Below are 20,601 nucleotides of genomic sequence, written 5' to 3'. Positions count from 1 at the left end.
CACATGTATTAAGTTTCTTTGAAAGTGGACATGGCAAAGGTGAACATGATGGTGTTGGAGCTTGTATCAAATGTGCTCTATGAAAGTACCAAAGGAATTATAAGGGAGTTCATATAAATAATGCACATGATGTTTTGATTAAGTAAAAATAAGTTTTAAAGGACCTAAAACTATTTTAAAAGTAACATAATAACAAGAGAAAAATAGATTAGAAGAATTGTGCATCAACATCTAGAACAAAACAAGCTAAAACAATAAGCCTTAAAACAACCTATAGGAAAAGCTTGCAAAAAGAAAGAAAAAAGATAATACAAAGACAACTACAATGTCTTCAATGAATCCATTGCTTGGTCAGCAAGGATGTTCATGTTTTTTGCAAAGGCTTTTAGATCATCCAATTCTTTGGCTTCCACAACCTCACTCTTCTTAGAATTAGCCCTATATGCTTTTTGGGTCCATGATCATCTTTCATATCTTGGGATCTTTGACCTTTCCCCTATTCAAATTTGTTCAAAAGAGTAATGTTTCCCACCATGGCCTTCAGTATAGAGCAATTATGATCAACCAATTTCTTAACTGTCTTCTCCATATTAGCCACTGTGTTATCCAAACCATCCAACCTTTTCTAAAAATATTTATTCATCTGATCTAGATTTTTGATCTTGGTTTCCATAGGTGGAACAAATTTCATCATATTCTTAACCTCTTTAGCATTACTAATTCCCTCATAGAGTCTATCAATATCTTGACCCAAAGTTCTCTCCCCCCTAGTGGTCTTGCTAAGCTAATCAAACTCTCTCAAGATGTCCTGCATCTGTTGCTTCAAACTACTAATGTCCTTTTTTATTAACCCCAAGTTACCAAAGATCCCCTTCAAATAACTTGGGTCATCCTCATCCTTGTTATGAGTTGGGTGATCCTCATTACTGCCCAATTTATTTCTTTCATAATTAGCCTCCTGATACCCTTTATCAGCTACCTTTCCTTAAGAAACCACATTCTTCCCTTTTCTCTTCATCCTCTTAATCAAAGGTTCATCATTGGAAGGAATTTTAGAGGCCCTATCCATATTCTTCTCCTTGTTACCAATAAATATACTAGAGATGCCTCTTTTCCCATTGCCCTCTTCCTACTTCTCTTCAGATTTTGTGTCAAGTTCAAAATCAACCTCCTTATTCTTCCTTTTCTTCCCAAATGATCTCCCAAGATCAATCTTATTCCTCTTCTCAACCTCAAGCTCTACAACCTCATCCTCTATATCCTCATAAAAACCCTCATCCTATTCACTCCCCTCAATCTCACACTCCAAAGTTGTCTTACTAAAATGGGGTCTATCCACTTTTTTGGATTTGAGAAGGTTCATAACTAGAACCATTAAGCCCTCATGGCAAGCATGATCACCCTCAAGATCATTCTAAATAGCTAAAATTGTATTAACCAATGATTTTCTAAGGTAGAAGGGGAGATTAAGCCTAAACCTATGCCTAAAATGGTTTAACAGTATAAAATGATACTCAAATATCTTAGTAAAGTGACCATCTAAAATTACCTATTCAATCACTACAAACATGACAAACCTCCAAGGTTGAGAAATGGAACCAAGGCTAAAGTAGTAATTGTTGGAAATATTATGATAGGCTAAGTTACTAAGAGTGGAGGGGTAATCAAAAACTTATAAAATTTAATCCTTATTTAGCAATGTGTTCTAATTTAATTGCATGTATGAGAAACTGAAAACATTAAGGCACACATATCACTTTTGACACATAATTTGGTGACTGACAAACCTTCTAGATAGAAAGTAAAAATGGGGTGGGGATGATACCCACAAGATTTTGTACTACAGTATAAAGTTTTCCTATTAAGGCTTACAATGATCAATTCTAATGATTTTTCTTTTAGGAGCAATAAGGAATGCAAGGTCCACCTTGCTAAAGGATTTACAAACATACAATGAAGTATGCACTCAGTAAAGAGATTTACATAAGACTATTAGGTCTACCTTGTTTAGAGGATTTGACTAATCCACCTATTAGGATGAAACAGTAGCTTGATCTTTGATTTGTAACTTGGTTTGCTAAATGAAATACCTTTGAGTGTAAAAATCACCTTGTGATGATAGATAAATCTTTGTTTCTCCTTATACTTCTTGTGGCCTTGTACTTATCTTTTCTGCTCTTCTCTACTTTTTATCTCACTTCTATTCATTCATTCTTACTTACTTTGGATGTGATACAATACATTACATATATAACAATCCAATTAAAAAATTAAAATGTTGGCCACAACACAAGTTTATACAAAATGCACAAAGTTGGCCCATACTACAAGAACTCAGGTTCTAAAGACTCGCTTAGTGAGGTTCTGATACTTTACATCCACTATCAATGCTTGACATCATCATGCACTCAGTAGATGTAGAGGCTCAGTCCATACCAATCACTTCCAAGTAGTCTTGAACTTGATTTGCACTAGTGTCTCGGTGTATATTGTGAAACTCAACATATAAATTGAATCGCTTGTTTAACACTGAGTGGCTTGATCAATATTGGATTTTCATTGTTGTATCTGAGAACTCGGTAAGCACTGCATGACTTGGTTTATACTGATAAAATTGGCATACATTGAGATGCTAAGTTTATATTGTTGATCATTACCATAGTAGTGACTGCTTGATGCAAACTAAAACTATCCTTTGGACTTAGTAGAACCTATAGAACTCAGTAGATATTGAAATGCTTGGTTAACACTATTAACTATACAATATGCTTGGTAGATGCTTACAATTTGAATAAGTGTATGTCACTAATAACAAACATGACTATAGTATCAACAATCTTCCCCTTTGGCACTAGTTACAAAAATAGTTATTAGTCAAAATTGAATTCAAAATGTATAAGAATACTTTTTATCCATCTCCTTATGTCTCTGATTTGATAGAGTATTTTTTTTTGAGATATTCCAAAATTAGTTTTCTAAGAGATGTACCTCAAAGTATCTGTACACGAGTAACATTATAATTCTCCCCCATACATAATATTCAGTATACTATACACCTTTTCACATACATTTTATCTTCTTTTCTATACATCTTCTCCTCTTTACACAATATACATTATACTATCTTGTCCCTTTTTTTCACACTAATGCCAAAGATGTATGCAATATATACACTTTACAGTAATGAGAAAATGTGACAAGAAATTTGAATGTACTTTCAAAATTAATGCCATTGTCTTGTCTGAATTCTCTTGCTACACCTTGCATATGTGCAATGCAATTTTCCCTTTTTCTAATAGTTCTATCATGTGGTCTACAATTGAGAAGTTTTCCTACATTATTTTTTTTGCATGTGTAATGTGTTTCTGCAATGCATCCATGTTTGGGAAAATCATGCCCTATATTTCTATCAATGTAGATCTCATTCTAGCTTCTTCTCTTAGCAATTTCACCTACATATCAATTAGAAATATGATCTTGTTGTAATGGGCAGAGTTGTAACTTGGGTCAAGTTGAAACTATTTTGCACTTGCCTTTAGGTCCTCATCAATCTTTGATAGTTTATCTTTTATTTTCTTAGTGAAAATTGAAATATCAAAAAGTTTACCAAATAGTGAAGATGCATTGTTACAAGAGGTCTCCAGTAAGACTTGAATAGTAGATAATTCTACTTGATGGATAGAAATTTGTTGAGCAATATGTTCCAAAACTTTTTTCTTGAATTTCTTCTCATCTCTCTACAATAATTTGTCCTAACCATTCATATCTTTGTTAAATTTATGAACAGCCTCTGCTAGCTAAATCAAAATTGGTTGAGAAGTGTCAACCTCTATATTTAGAGATTCAACAAGGATATTCTTTACATCTTCTATTATTTGAAATTCCTTGTTTCTTTATTTTCTAAGCCTTTTCTTCTTGGCTTTGTTTTTAGGAGTTTTCCAAATGTTTGCATTTGATCAAGATTAAGATTGGAGATATCCTAGTTAGGAATAACAATGTCCTCATCAAGATCAATGTCTTCTTCTTTTTCTTTTCCTTTACCCAAAAATTTTGTGCTTAGTTGAGGCTTGGTCTCAATTATCCTTTCACTTATTCATTGCATGCCAGGAATGGAAACAATTGTGGAAATAGTATGACTCACTAAAAAAGGTAGATATTGTACTTATTGCCAAAATAGCAATAGTAGAAATACCTGTAGTTAACAAAATTGATGTAGAGGGAAGTGCTTGCTGCTTGGTAGATGAAGTGCTTATTACTTTAGTCAATGAAGTACTGAGCTAGATAGGTGCAAAGATTGATTGAGCACTTATGCTAATTGTGTTTGTCAGAATCAATCTTGCTGAAGCTTTCTTTGGACTTGATGTTGTCACTGTTTGGCTCAAAGAATGATGAAGTGAGGCTATGAACACTATAGAAATTTTCTCTTGTTCGATCTCCTTAGTATCTTGAACATATGGAAAATCCTCCTTGGTAGCTTCATGTCCCTGTTCTTCCTCTTCATCATCTACATTGTCAAAATGTGTAACTTCCTCCTCATCAATTTCCTCATCCTTGTTCATCATCCTCCTTATCACTAACATGCACTAAAAAGTAAATAGGCTTGTGAAAAAGATAAATGTTCTTCCAAGTGTTTGTAACATTCTTTACTATATGTTCAATGTCATTTAACAAAACAAGACAAGTTTTGAATCTCAAAGTAAGCTTTTCTTCATTTTCCTTCAGAGATTTATTTGCCTCCTTGTCATTTAAACTTGGCATGAGTTGCCTTAGGGTTTCCTCATATATTTCTTTTGCAATTTTCATGGAATTATCCCATCTTGGCTTAATTTTCTCCATCAAAACATTAGGAATCTGATGAGTAAGCTAACTTGGGGAATATTTCCATTTTCCTATTTTAGATATTACCAAGTCTTCTATTTTCTTTTGTTCCTCTTTAGCCCTAGTTTCATACTTCAGTGCATTGAAGTTTGTTATCCTAGCTCCTAATTCTAATTCTTTCATCCTTTCTTGGAATGTGGGTGGGGCCTCTTAAAGATTATATCTCCTCCTTCTTTATCTATTTTCTTCCTAGATGATCTTCTTGTAAACACAGTAGTGGATGCCTTGGTAGGCTTGGTAATAATTACCTTGTCTTTCTTCTTCAATGGATCTTTGTCCTTTGATTTCTCTTTACCTTCCTCTATATCTTTACCATTACCTTTAGTCAATAGAAGAGTGGAACTAGTTTTTAGTTTGGCAATTCTCTTCTTTCCATTATTGACTGCCTAAAGTAGTTTGATTTCAAATTCAATTCTAGCCTTTGCCTCTGTTGGTGTTTGAAAACATTGTAGGTTTCTAATTACCCTAATGAGAATATGACACACCTAGGAGTAGCTAACTCCCATCTTCAACATATCACTTCAAACACTGGGTCAACTATAAGGTTAGACCCTTCTTCTACTTTAGGCTCTACAAGACCTAGGTGGGTGGACCTCAGATTCAATCGATATGGTACCAGTGCAAAAACATATTCATGAATCTAAAAAAGTAGATAAAAGCCCTTATATCTCCTGATGACTTATGAAATGACATAAATCTACAGTAGCAAATTGCAAATCTAGAAAATTCACAAGCTGAGTGAGGGCATCGCATTTAGGTTCTTCAACATGAAAGGGAAAGAATGTTTGATTAACAATGTTGAATTTAGCAAAACCTCAAATATCTAGGAATAAGAACTAATGATCCTATAGCTGACTAGTGCCTAATCCATTAGGAAAATCCATGAATCAAATGCATGCATATGGATATCTGATACTTATTCATATATTTAGATATATGATCTATCTATTTACCTTGTAAATAGACATCTGTGCTCAATCTAAACCTCATTCTTACATGATATCCTTCTCAATAAACTGGCAATCCTATTGATTCCTTGAAGCATTTACATAATCCCTTGACTTACAAGAAACAATGAAACAACATAAAGCCTTAAGGGACTGAAACTATAACCTAAGCCCTTTGTTCAAAGATCATAAAACATTGAAGGTCATTGAGAAAGGAGACAAGATTTAAAATGAAACTCAATCATCTACTATTCTTTTTATTTATCTCCTTGAAACAATACATTCATATGCATGAAATGAAAACATAGAAAAACCTAATAGATATGAACTATCTATATTAGCCTTCTTAATGTTGTTCATACAAGAGAATTATGCTAAAAGAATTGTGTCACAATATTGGGAATACATCAAGATTGAAACCAAAACTTGGTATCACAGCCATGAGTAATTTCTCTCAAAAAAAAATTGGAACCAATGGTCTCATAGTGAAAACACTAAAACCAATGGTCTCACAGTGAAAAAATTGGAACCAATATAATCAGGAAGAAAGGGAATGATATAGTAGGAAGTGAAGTCTCAGATCTATTGTAAAGACAACATGTGTCTACTCAGAATTCCTTCCCAAGAAAATGAAAACCTTTTTCTACCCTCTCTCTATAACTACATATAGAACCATCATTAATTGGCCTCCAAAGAACACAAAATATCTGAGATACTTGATTGGAAATCATAATTGATTTTGATGCCAAAATGAGCTCAAGGTAAAAGTGAAAAATCAGTTTAATATGACCTCAAGAATTCAAGAAAACTATTTAAAGATAATTTTCTCCACATTTAGATCCCAACAAGCCTTTAAATCTACCCTATAACCAACTCTGATGTTTAATGATGAAAAACAACCATTCTGCTGAGAACACCCCAAAATTTACAAATTGGCTTATAGCACAAACTAGTGAGCACCTATGCAAAAACTGACCTCAGAAATGGAAAATTCAGCTCGTTCCAATTTTGTTTGTATATTGGAGCACCCATTTCAGATAAAAATAGCCCCAGTTATGGCCATTTGAAGATTGAGCTCCCATTTCTAGGTTTGCAATTAAAAGAATAAAGAAGAAATTTTTAAAAATGTTTTATAGTTTAAACTATAGAAATTTATCTTTTGAAATAAATTTTTCAACTATAGATTGAATGAGAATAGGGATTTTTCCTTTTCAAAATTTCACCTCCTTTATATCCCCTCAACCTCTCCAAGGGCGCTAAGTGTCAATCTCTAATATGCTGAAAAACTTAGGTAGGACCCATGCATATTTTCCAAATCTTGTCGAATTCTTGAATTTTTTGGCAGGTCACTATGTCACTTGCTAGAAATTTTCCCATTTTCTGGTGGCGACATGGTGACCATCAAATTTCAGCAAGTTTTTTGATGACCTCATCCTTTGCTACCACATGTCATTACCACCTCTGCACCTACTCATCACCACCTTAGCACCACTTGGCTCCACATGTCACTACTAACTCAACGCTTGCTATGTTGCTAGGGAAATCATCGTGCATCTTCCCTTTTTCAAGGTAATGACAACCGCATGATCTACCACATGGCACCATCTTATTGCCTAGATCCATATCAGCATCTTTGCATTCACATGGGCACCTTAATCCACGTGTGTGTTCAAAATTTTACCTTGCCTATAGTCGATCAGGACCCTCCACCGCACACTTGCCCTTTTAAAATGCATCTTTCTTTAGACACAATTCATTTGAGTAGAATAGTATTTAAAGACTTTACTATCTCCACCCACAGGACATGTGGGATATATCCTTTGACTATGTTTTCCACGTATTTTGCAACGTGTAGCTATCCTCTTTTGTTTTCTATGTGGCTTCCTTTTTATAGGTGGCTTCTCCTCAACTAATCTCCATTTTCGAATAGATTGGGAATATTTTCAAAAAAATTGGTGGCTTCCCTATTTGAAACATGGTGGCTTCTTCAATTACCATGACTCTTTCCTCAAGCTTCCTACTTTTTCAATTGCTCTTTGTGTCTGACAATATTCTACCTACCATTGATCTCAAAAGGCAGTTTCAGTAGGAAAATATTGCCTATTCTAAGTGCTTGCTAGCTACTTCCTAGGGATTGGATTCTTTTTCATAAGTCACTACCTCTTCATGTGTAGGAGCTATTTGTTTTTTTTGATGATGTGCTTGTGATTTCATACAAAATGACTCCCCTTACGCAGGGTCCTTTCTTATAATGCCTTGGTTATTCCCAATGTGTAGCATGCCATCTTTCTTTTCACATGACTCTACCCCTATTTTATATGTTGGTTTTCTTTTTCAAAATGGTGAATTTTCTCTTGGATGTGCATTGAGCTTCTTTTATTGCTAGCCTCCCTGCTAGCATGGGTGGCTTCTCTTGTATCTGACTATTTTATTTACTTTGATTGGGTAGCTCTTTGATTGGCTTCACTACCTCTTTTCTTGCATGTGGAGTGGAGCTTCCATTCATATGCCATGGGTTGGAGTCTTCTTGTGTCATTTTTTTATGCGTAAGCTACTATCTATGTCATGGGGCTCCTCCCTTATGGCTTCAAATAAGACTATGCCTTGTTCCATCAAAAAACGTGGGGCTTCTCTCTTTCTACAAGCTGCCTTCTCATTGATACAAACAACAGATTGGTTGAGTTCCTTGAGATGAACAAGCATCACATGCTTCCATAGCTAATCACAGTCCATAACATGAATACCAATAGGCTATACAGCCATATTCTGTGCATTGCTCAAGTGAAACTCCACTATGATGTATCTTGACACGCCTCTCAAGGCCTTTATTGTTAGTAAATGAACTACTACAATTTCCACAAGCATATCCTCTGAAATACCTTTTGGCTACCTTCTTGAATCTCTCCCACTTACATGCATGTTATCCTCTTGGCACAGAGTATCCCTCCTTTCAATGCCTAACACCCATTAAATATGTTTTATTCTTGGATCTCTAATAGGCCTATCACTTTAGTCAAAGTCCCTAGGAAATTGTGATTCCTTTATAAATTGTTTTCACTTTAAAACTCAAGGTGTCCTTAGGCTCTCGGGATATTTCATTAATTTGGAGCAATTAGTCGGACCCCAAAATGGATCCAGCTAAAAGAATTTTCATTTTTAAATGACTGACTTTTCCTAATAATCCAATGATCACCTTGAATTGTCTAAAATTGATTCCAAACATTAAGTTGATCATTAAAAAAAAACTCATTTACCCACTTTTTGCAAACTATGAATCTGGTGCTAGGAGGTCTCTTGATTGGCCTTAAAAATTGACCCAAACACTTGATTGGGCTTCAAAAACTGGCACATTGATTCTTTTCTCTACACTCTTGCACCTTGTTGAATCTCATCTCATGATGAATTCAGGGTCAAAAGATATTGACCATCAAAGTTGACCTCTCGAAACTGCCTGTGCAAAAAATGTCATTAAACACTAAATTGCATTTAAATTTGGCTTTGATAACTAGGTAATCTGACACTTGGGATAACGAAAACTAGGACATTGGTTCACTGTCATAAGGAGAGTATAGATATGTGATTTGGGCTCATGAAAAATAACTAGGCGCAAATGGCGAGCGGTCAAAGTGAGCTACTTAGAATTTGTAGATTGGGAACAATGGCAAAAAGTGTTTTTTGGAAATGGAATGAACCTAGAAAAGTGTGCAAATGGATTCGTCATGACTTGAAAATTGGCACATTTAAAGTATTTTCATAGGAAAACATAGTGGTATAATCTATTCGATCTCATCTATCATGGATTATGAGATATAACATCATGAACAGGGGTACTGATCAATCCGCACTTACTGACACTAGTAAAACTTTAGAAATTGCATTTGGAATTGCATTTGAAAACTGATCAAACATATTTTTCATAAGCTCAAACTTGAAACATCACATGTTTTTGACCTCTAAAATTCAACATAAAAGTAATTTTAACATTTTGTTCAACTAGGTTAAAATTACAACTTGTCAAATAGGGCTTCCCAAAATTATGTGCAATGTGTATCAGCATGAAAACAATAAATGACCAACTTTGAGGGATTCAAAACCTAGTCAAATGGATTCAAAATGACTCAAAAGAAACATAGGCTCTTAGGTATGGACACTAGATACTCCCAAAGTGGTGAATCATAATTTTTTTTTGGGTACAAGATATTCAAATGCAAACAAGGCCTCCTATCACCATTTGACACTTAAGTGAAAATGTAGATTTGACAATTACTCAAAACAAGACTTCACAAAATTGCTCAGAATGTCATTTTAACTTCATGAAACAAGTAGGCACACTAAATGGAAGGTGTTAGAAATATTAAATACCTCATGGGGCTCAAAGATACAATCGGGTACAAATGCATTAAAGAGCACTTATAGAGCTTAAAGTGATTCAAAATTTGAAATAGATGCTCAAAATGGGAACACAATTTTGAGTGCCAACAGCCTCATCATAAGTACCAAAATATGAAACTTTAGGGACTCTAGGTTCATTGATCAGTGCCTTAATTATGTCCTTGGTTTCATCTATATTTACCTCATAACTAAGAGGTTTTACCCATACTATCCTCAGTCTAACCACCTGGAATATACACTTTGTCACTATCAACCGTAAAACAAACATCATGTTTGTAACCATCAGCTAATTTCTTGGGAATCTTGAATCTATTATTCATCTTTTCTTTGAATGCATCAAAGTAGTTGTCCATAATGCTTGCATAGTTCTCTCTCATTTCAGCCATATACTTATTAATCTGATAAAGAAAGAGGTACATCCTTTCTCCATACTACTATACCCTTAGATGGGAAAAACCTTTTTACATAGAAAAATAGACAAGTTAAAAGTGAACCAAACTTATAAGGATTATTTTTGGAAGTTCTTATACTCTCCATGTTCTTGTTGAATTGGTTCAGCATTAACTTGGCAAGGTCAAGTGAGAGGTTATTCTTGACCACTTTATATGCTAAATCTATTGCTTTACATGACCCACTATTTAGTTTGCTCAACCTATAAATCTTGTGAGTGATGACATGTATCCCAAACTTGAGTTCCATATATGTGACACAACTAATCTTTATCCCCTGCCATTCTACTTGGCAAGGGTTTTCTTCTCCAGTTCAACTCGACTTAGGGTTTTGGTTGTTTTTTCTTTTGCTAACATAGGAAGACTAGTGATCCTATGGATCATCTTCTTGGTCATCAAAATGGGTTGATCTAACCACAACTGACCATCAGTTGAGTTAAACCTTTTGTTTCAAGATGTTTATGTTCTAGTTTTAACACACCATTGACACATAACTTTTCAAGGGCTTCATCCATTTCCAATGTACCGATATCTTGTATAGCACACTTAAAATGCTAACAAATATCATTGATTAACAATAACTTTGGTAGAATTTGTGATTGAGATCCACTCAGATTTAGGGTTTTAGTAATGGAAGGACATAGTTTGAAATTTGATGCCTTCCACTCCATGTCTCAAACTAACATGTCAGATTCTTTCTTTGATTTGCTCCTGGTGGATGCCATTTTCTCTTGGTAGGGTTTTCAATGACATGAAAACCTTCAATAATTTTCTTGAATCACTTGGATGCTCTAAAGATTTTCTTGCATAGATAGCTCTTGAAAATTTATGGTGAGAAATGACTTTGATTTCACCCTTTTTATCAAAATTTTCAATTAATGCCCTAGTATGATAGTTCACTCAAATGATAGACTATCATCCACTTTTCTTGTATTGAATGCTTAGTAGAGTCATTTATGACCTAGTAACTATACAAAGATTAGTTGCTCTCAACCTTGCTTGGCTAGGTCTTACAACCTATCTCACTTGGTAAGGCTTGTAACCTAATCATACTCAGTAATGGTGATCCCTTTGCATCTTGAATTCTAATTTGGATATTTCATTCTACTAACCAAAACTAATGTGAGATATCTTTAGAATCCTTGTTCTAGTTCTCCTATGAGATGTCAAATGGAAAAGGTGGAGTCACCCAATTCTTGAGTGACTTGCTCATCATTGCATTCTCAAAAGATTTTGAAACCCATTGTTATCTCATTTGTTTTATGATGTTATCAGCTTTTACCTTCTTTTCATCTTCAATTCTTCCAATATTCATATAGTTCTTGGAAAGATGACCAAGTTTTGTATAAATGAAACATCTTTTGGTAGTTTCTCTTGTCCTCATGTGATGTTTCACACAATTTATTCTAATGTGTCCAAATTCTCCACAATAATGACATCTGTACCAAGTGTTATAGTCCCAACCAAATATAGCTTTTATAATCTAGTCTTCTAGTTTCAGTATCTTAGTTTTGCATTATGAGGATTTGTGCCCATGTTGCTTAAATTTATGACATTTGCCTTCAAACTTAGGTTTTTCTTTGCATTCATTAGCCTTATGACCATGTTGGCTGAAATTATAGCACTTTCCATTGAATTTTTCTTTCCCATTGCTCCAACATTTGTTTGATGTATGACGTATCTTACCAAAGTGAGTGCAAGTAGGTCTTTGATTCTTTTGAGCTCCTTTCTTGGATCATTCACCTTGTTTTGTATATCCAATTCTTGCTTTACCATTTTGTCTAAAGTGATTTTTCTCATTCAATTGATTCAGGTCTACTTGAGATTTCCTCATGTTTTCATTGGGTTTTCATTCAATTTTTAAATCATTCAATAACCTTTCATTTTTTAATCTTAGATTCATGATTTCTTCATTTGCATTTGTGAGCTGATTAATGAAGTCAACTTGGTGAAGGGATAAATGTTGAATCTCATTATTGTTTTCTTCTATTTCTTCTTTTATCTTATTTTTCTCTTCCATAACTTCACATAGTCTTATTGAGTAAATTTCTTGCTCTCTTTTTCATTTTTTTACTTCTTCTTGAAGTGAACCATTCTTTTCTAATAGTTCTTTGATTGCTTCATTGGCTTCATCTAGACTACTTGTTGAATGGATGTCTTTAATTATTTCTTTAGTGTAGAGATGGTCATTTATTTGGGTTGCAATATATTTTCTTCTTTCCAAGGATTGAGAGAATTGTTCCTTTGCTTTCTTGAGTTGTGCAATAGTCATTTCCAAATCTAGCTTCTCATTATCAATAGCCTTGTCAAGTTTGAATATTTCCATAACCTTTGATCTTTGCTCAAGTTGTTAAACTTTTCTCTGAGAACCACAAAAACTCTGATACTAATTGTTGGAAATATTATAATAGGCTAAGTTACTAAGAGGGGAGGGGTGAATTAGTAACTTATAAAATTTAATCCTTAATTAGCAATGTGTATTTTGATTTAATTGCATGTATGAGAAACTAAAAATATTAAAGCACACATAACACTTTTGACACAAAATTTGATGACCCAAAAACCTTCCAAATTGAAAGTAAAACTAGGGTAGGGATGATGCCCACAAGCTCTAGTACTGTAGTATAAAGTTTTCATCTTAAGGCTTACAATGATCACTTGTAATGATCTACCCTGTTAGGAGCAATAAGGACTGTTGTTTCACCTTGCTAAAGGATTTACAAAAATACAATAAAGTATGCACTTGGTAAAGAGATTTGCATAAGATTGTTAGGTATACCTTGTTTAAATTATTTGATTAATCCACCTGTTAGGATGAAATAGGAGCTTGATCTCTAATTTGCAACTTGGTTTGCTGAATGAGATAATTTGAATGTAAAAATCACCTTGATGTGATAGATAAATCTTTTCTACTCCTTATACTATTTGTGGCCTTTGTAACGCCCTGCCAAGGGATCCAAAAGAATTAACCTAAAGTTTCACTAAGTTTGCTAAACATTTTTTTTTTAAAGTAAGAATGTATAACATACACATCAAACACATAGTAGCGGAAGCAATAACATGTAATCATCGACAAACATACATTGCAAGTTACATTTCCTAAGGATCCCAAGACGTTGAGTCACGTTTAAATTTAATTAAATTCTAAGTCTAACAACTAATACATACATAATAAAAAATAATCAGAAAGTCCAATGTCCATAATATACATTTGCTCCGAATGCCTCTTGGCAATTTAATTCGGAATGCTCAATCATCCACTGTACATGTCACAGGGTATGGAAGGCTTAAAAGAATATACATATGCAAAGATAAAGATACATCATCCTCAAATCCATGATACAAAGTACAGTAAAATAAATGGAACTAATAACATACCTGATACATCCATACATCCATAATGATAAAACATCTATCATAAAATCTAACCATCCATCATAGTAATCCAAGAACATAGTGAAGGTAAATGCCAACCAAGAAAGCTTCAGCCACGGTGACCACGAACGGATCTCAATGGTAAGAGTAAAAAGCACTACCACCCGACTGCATGGAACCTAAATGGTCCACTCCCACCGCACTGAGGAGATAGTCTCAAGTCCCAAACAAGGTATCAAACACAAAACACAAGTACTCTCTAAGTCTGGGAAATCCTAAAAGTATACTAACTCAAGGGTTCCAACATAGATAGACATCTAGACCCAGAGGCACCCCAAAGACACGTAGGAAACCTAATATGCACATCGCAAAAGTCACATAGAAGTTACCCGAGCAATCCCTTAGGAATCTCGGGTCCCTACTGATCCCTGCGGCCACTAGTATCCTCTCGTACTGACGAGGCATACTATGGAGTGCAAGGTCGTAACCAAGCGTTCTCTCTACCCCATCCTAGCCTGTATTAGCACTCAAGGTATGGGAGAGAACATACAATTATCTTATTAGGTTCATTTAAGTTAGTATTTAGGTGAGATGTTTTCACTTGTTAAAACAACTTACAATGGGTTACTCCAGGCAGCCTCTTAGGGCGTCGATCCCCATTGCAAGCCACTTCCCGACACTACACATAGATAACCTACCCTAGGCTCATGAAATCACAAATCAAAGAATCATAATAAAATCACCTCAGTCCTATACAAGCAACTGAAAAACATCATAAAAGATAAGCCACAAAAATTACATCAATTCTTCATGAGCAACAGATAAGCATCAAATAATAATCATATGATCACAACAGTTCTCTATCAGCAACTGAAGGCATCAATGATAAATCACAAAATCCAATGGTTCTCCAATGAGCAACCAGAAAGTATCCCAATAATAAATCACAATATTGATCAAAGACTCCAAAATGGTCAAGTCAACACATGACATCATCAATAACATAACAAACACTTCAGTCCTCTCAAGCGACCAAAAAGCAATCCAAGTATAACTGATCGATGACTCAAAAATGGTTATCAAATATAACTGATCGATGACTCAAAAATGGTTAACAAATATAACTGATCGAGACTCAAAAATGGTTAACAAATATAACTAATCGAGACTCAAAAATGGTTATCAAATATAACTGATCGAGACTCAAAAATGGTTAAGTCAAGTATCTTATATACATACACTTTAGCTTCACACAAGGAAACTGAAAAGCAATAACAAACAGTAAAAGATCCATCATAGAGCATACTATCGCATTACCTTGGTTGGTTTGAAAATATCAAGAACAAATCATCATAACCCCACATTCACAACCCTGAACCTCTGTAACAACCTAACTGGTCAATACTAGAACAAACCCCAAAAAAAAACATAGACAGTAAAATAAAATAGTACAGATACAAAGTATAGGTTTCATATTTTGGCTTGATTGAATCACATAGTTAAGTTGGATATAAGATTTCAATTTTCGTTTTAGTACAAGTTTTCGAGTAGATAAAAATTACAATTTTACCCTAGTAGTTACACCCATTTTAATATTCGAATAACATGTACAATTATCCTAAATTCTTATCAAGTCAATTACTTAAAGATAATAAGTTTGAGGGTAATTATTTATTTAATTATATAATAATCATAGATTATTAAAAGTTAAATACCCGCAGTCCCAATCATAATATTCATTGAATAATTATACATCTTTAATTGATTCTTATCATTAATTTCGACTTAACACCCTTAATAACCCAAATTACCCAAATTTAATAATTATTAATCAATATCTATCAACAAAATTCTTTAATATTTAATATTCGTTAATTATTAATTAATTTAATAATTAATAATTAAAAACTATGATTAAAATTCTTTTAAATAATATTTACTAATTATTAATTAATTAAATAACTAATAATAAAATCACTATTTTTTTAAAAAATTATTAAAAATTATTAAATTTAAAATAACTAAATTAATATAAATATCTCAAACTTTATTGAAATTAAAATTATAAATAATTAATAAACTTAAACTAAACTAATTAATACTTATCAAATTAAAAACGCATGATAAAATCCAACTAGTAAAGGCAATATAACAAATGAGTTCAATGCTTTAGGAAGGCATTTGTTAAAGTTAATTAACAAATTCCCAAGCAATTTTTTTTTTATTAATCGCTGCTGCACTTTTACTAAGGCAGCGCACGGCTGTTGACGCAGTCGTCCTGCGTCAGCAGGTACGATTGCGTACAGCAGTCGGCCTGCCACTGTATTTAATGCAGAGGGTGGGGTATTTCCCCCACCAATTAATAATTTTTATTATTTTATTTTTTTATTATTATTTTTTAATTTTAAATTAAATTTATGTTTATACTTTTAACCATGTTAAGTTTTATAAAAAAAGATCGTTTTAACAATTTCTTAAAGTTTAACATTATATATATATATATATATGGTCAGTATTTTAATTTTAATTTTATAAAAGTTTAATAAAATTAATTCAAACCTTATTCTTTTATATATATAAAATATATATATATATAGTTTTCATTTTAACAATTATTTATTTATTTATTTAAAATTCAACCCTTCCCGATTAAAATTTGATTTCTTTAGTCTAACAAACGAGGATTCCTAATGAGTTTTTATTTATTTATTTTTTTTTAATTTTTTTTTTAAATTTTAAATTTTAAATCTAGGTTCATAGATGGAATAGAATAGAAAAAGTTTCATAAACGAAGGGTGGCAAGATTCATGCAACAAGATTTGAGAAAACAATTTTCTTACAAGCACGAAGTAGACAGAACATATTGAATTTCATAAAACATTTAGTGATCAAAACATAAGACCCTACCTGAACCTGATGCTAACGTGCAACCAACTGAGAATTGTGAGAAGATTCGCTTCCAAAATCCACATCCCAAATTCGTCTCCCAAAATCTGTCTCCAAACTCCTCAATCTGATGCTAACACGTAACCAATCGAGAATTGTGAGAAGATTCGCTTCCACAAATTTGCATCCAGATTCGTCCCTAAAATTTCTCTCCCCAAAATTCGTGTCCAATCTTCATGTCCCCAGAAAATGAACCTTCAATGTTGTGATAAGCAAATTTTCTTCTCAAATCGGGGCACTAATTGTGCGTTCACCCGAGAAGACTCTTTGCACAACTGAGTTAACTCCAAATTAACTTTTCTTATCTTTTCTTTTAATTTGCATTCATCTTTTATGCACATTAAGTTGAATTATTAAATAACTTTATTTAATATTCCACTTGACTTCTATTTTTAATCTTTATTACTTTTAATCTCATGCGCACTTTATGAAATTAAAGTAACATTATTATTTTCACTTATTTTTTTATCTTTTAATAAATTTCTTTATTTACAACACATGCTCACATCATGCAATCTTACACTTTTAATAATTAATATATTTTCACTTTTTAAATTATTTTAGAAACTAAATTGATAAAAATATTTATTAACTCAAATAATAATAATATTTAGCATTTATTTAAAAATGAACTCTAAATATATTATTATTAAATTAACTAAATATTAGTACGTTCTAAATTTAGACTTAAAGCTTTTATCTCCAAATTTAATTCCTTTCATTTAATTAATTTCTCAATTTAAATAAAAATAATAATTAAATATTAAAATGTCATGATAATCTTCTATTAAATTAAATCATTAATTAATCGTTTTAATTAATTTCTTTTATATTTAAACTCATGCCTAGATCATGCGATCTAGAAACCTTTAATAATTTAATATCTTTTCCACTTTTAATTTATTTAAGAAACTTTAATTGATAAAATATTTATTAATTCAATTAATAATAATATCTAGCATTTATTTAAAAATGAACTCTAAATATATATTATTATTAAATTAAATAAATATTATCACATTCTAAAATTATACTTAAAACTTTTATTTCCAAATTTAATACTTTTTATTTAATTAATTTCTCAATTAATTAAATATAATTAAATATTAAAATATCATAATAATTTTCTATTAAATTAAATCATTAATTAATCATTTTAATTAAACTTAATTAATAGAAAATACATCAAGGACTCATAAAGCAACATATGAAAACCCATCATAGAAGAACACATACTAAATCAAACAAAAAGGGTTATAATCACGAAATAACATCATTTGATGCATTCGGAGGGTACTTAACTCAGATACTTGTCCTAATTATCAATTAGGACAATTGGCTAAAGGGTTTAGGATTTGGACTTAAGTGTTTATCTCCCCTCTCTTACCATTGAGATAATGCGATAGGGTACGCTCATCCTGGCAATTCAGGGAAGTCGATACCCGGTACCTGCAACCTGCATAAAATTCATGCATGTAAAGACACAATATTCTAAGCTAAACAGACAATGGCAGGAAGTGGTGCATCGTGTAGATCCCAACTAGAAGGTGACTACGACTCCCTTCCTTAACCACATCAGAAACACCATACATAAAGAAAACAAACACGCACACCATACACATGCAGTATGGGGTAAGTATCCATAAGAAAGCACGTGTGATAATAGACCATATAACTAATCATCATTGATAATTGAAAACATTGAATAATCATCATACATGCATAAAATATAGAGTACCAAGTCATCTCATCATATAATAAATTGAGTGTAAAACAACATCTAATAATCTGAAAGTAATGCTACTAAACATCAAGTATAAAACTGGTCTAAAAGAGTTTGGCAATGATAACAGAAATGTGACTTAGGGGTAGGCACTACAGCCTTGTACTTCACTTTTCTTCTCTTCTCTACTTGTTATCTCACTTCTATTCATTCCTTCTTACTTACTTTGTATGTGATACAATACATTACATAGATACCAATCCAATTAACAAATTACAAATTTGGCCATAATATAAGTTTACACAAAATGGACAAAGTTAGCCCATACTGCAGGAACTCAGGTTCAGAAGACTGGCTTGGTGAGGTTTTGATACTTTGCATCCACTATCAATTCTCAACATCATCATGCACTTGGTAGACATAGAGGCTTGATCTGTAATGATCACTTCCAAGTAGTCTTGAACTCGGTCTGTACTAGTGACTCGGTGAATATTATGAAACTCAACATATAAACTGAATCATTTGTTTAACACTAAGTGGCTTGATCAACATTGGATTCTCACTATTTTAACTACAAACTTGGCAAGCACTACATGACTCAATTTATACTAATAAATTTGGCATACATTCAGATGCTTGATTTATATTTCTGGTCATTACCATAGTAGTGACTATTTAGCACAAAGTAAAATTGTCCCTTGGACTTGGTAGCAACTATAGAACTCAGTAGGTGTTGAAATTCTTGGTTATCACTATTAACTATACAACATGCTTGGTAGATGCTTGCAATCTGAATAAGTGTATGTCACTAATAATAATCATGATTGTAATGTCAACAAGAATTACCAATTTTAACCAGCCTATTGTGCTCTTTAACCATATCCACAAATTTTTCTATAGTCTGATTAGAAAGCTTCTAGTCTCTATAGAAATTGATTCCCTCTATATCAAGACTCGTAGCTTCTACAATAATATCCTTAGTAACCTCTATTCTCTAATTACCCACCAAAATACTCCCATCCTTCTAGGTTTTAATAAATTGGTGAGTAATAGAAGGGTTGGTACCTTGCTACATAATGCACATGATGTTGTTAAATGGTGCAAGACACATTTTGCATCAAATGAGGTTGATACATCAAAAACAATGAGTTAAATAGTACCATGTAGATTCTTTTGGGATATATTACATAAATGTACATGCACATGTATATATTTTCTCTTATATATGTATTTTTATCTCTAATATTTTTGTATATATTAAATATGTGTCTTCATGTGTGGATAGAAAAACTATGCATGATTGCAAGAGGATAGTAAAAACATGATCTGTACATTCTATTATCAATTCTAATAATTACAATTGGACATTGTACATGAGAGAATATTCATTTTATTTTTTGTTATTGCATTTCTAAGAATTACAATGAATGTGTCAATTAGGATTGTGGATATATAGGTCTATGGACTTTGGTGCCACTTGTTGTTACTAATACAATTAATAAAGACAAAGATGAAAACTTTTATGAAATTCCTTTGATCCTACTTATTATAACCATATAAATGGACTAGTTAAAATTGGTAAGTAAAATCTTAAAAATTATATATATATATATATATATATATATATATATATATATATATATATATATATATATATATATATATATATATATATATATATTCACAAAGAAATTTAGAGCTCACAATATATATGTATTATTGATCTCGGATTGGTTTTGACAAGTGAGTGTCAACACACTTAAGTCATTTACTTAGTTTATGCTAAACTAGTAATACATGCCAAGCACAACATGTAAATATTAGACCATGTTGAGTTGTAATGAGTGCTGAGTCACTCAAGTGCCAAGTCACTTAGGTGCCAAGTAGATGG

Source organism: Cupressus sempervirens, chromosome 5 (genome assembly GCF_028749045.1).
Source record: "Cupressus sempervirens isolate cs-2001-9-10 chromosome 5, ASM2874904v1, whole genome shotgun sequence".
NCBI lineage: Eukaryota > Viridiplantae > Streptophyta > Pinopsida > Cupressales > Cupressaceae > Cupressus > Cupressus sempervirens.
The sequence above is the reverse complement of the archived record's forward strand: the minus strand, read 5'-3'. Positions refer to the sequence as shown.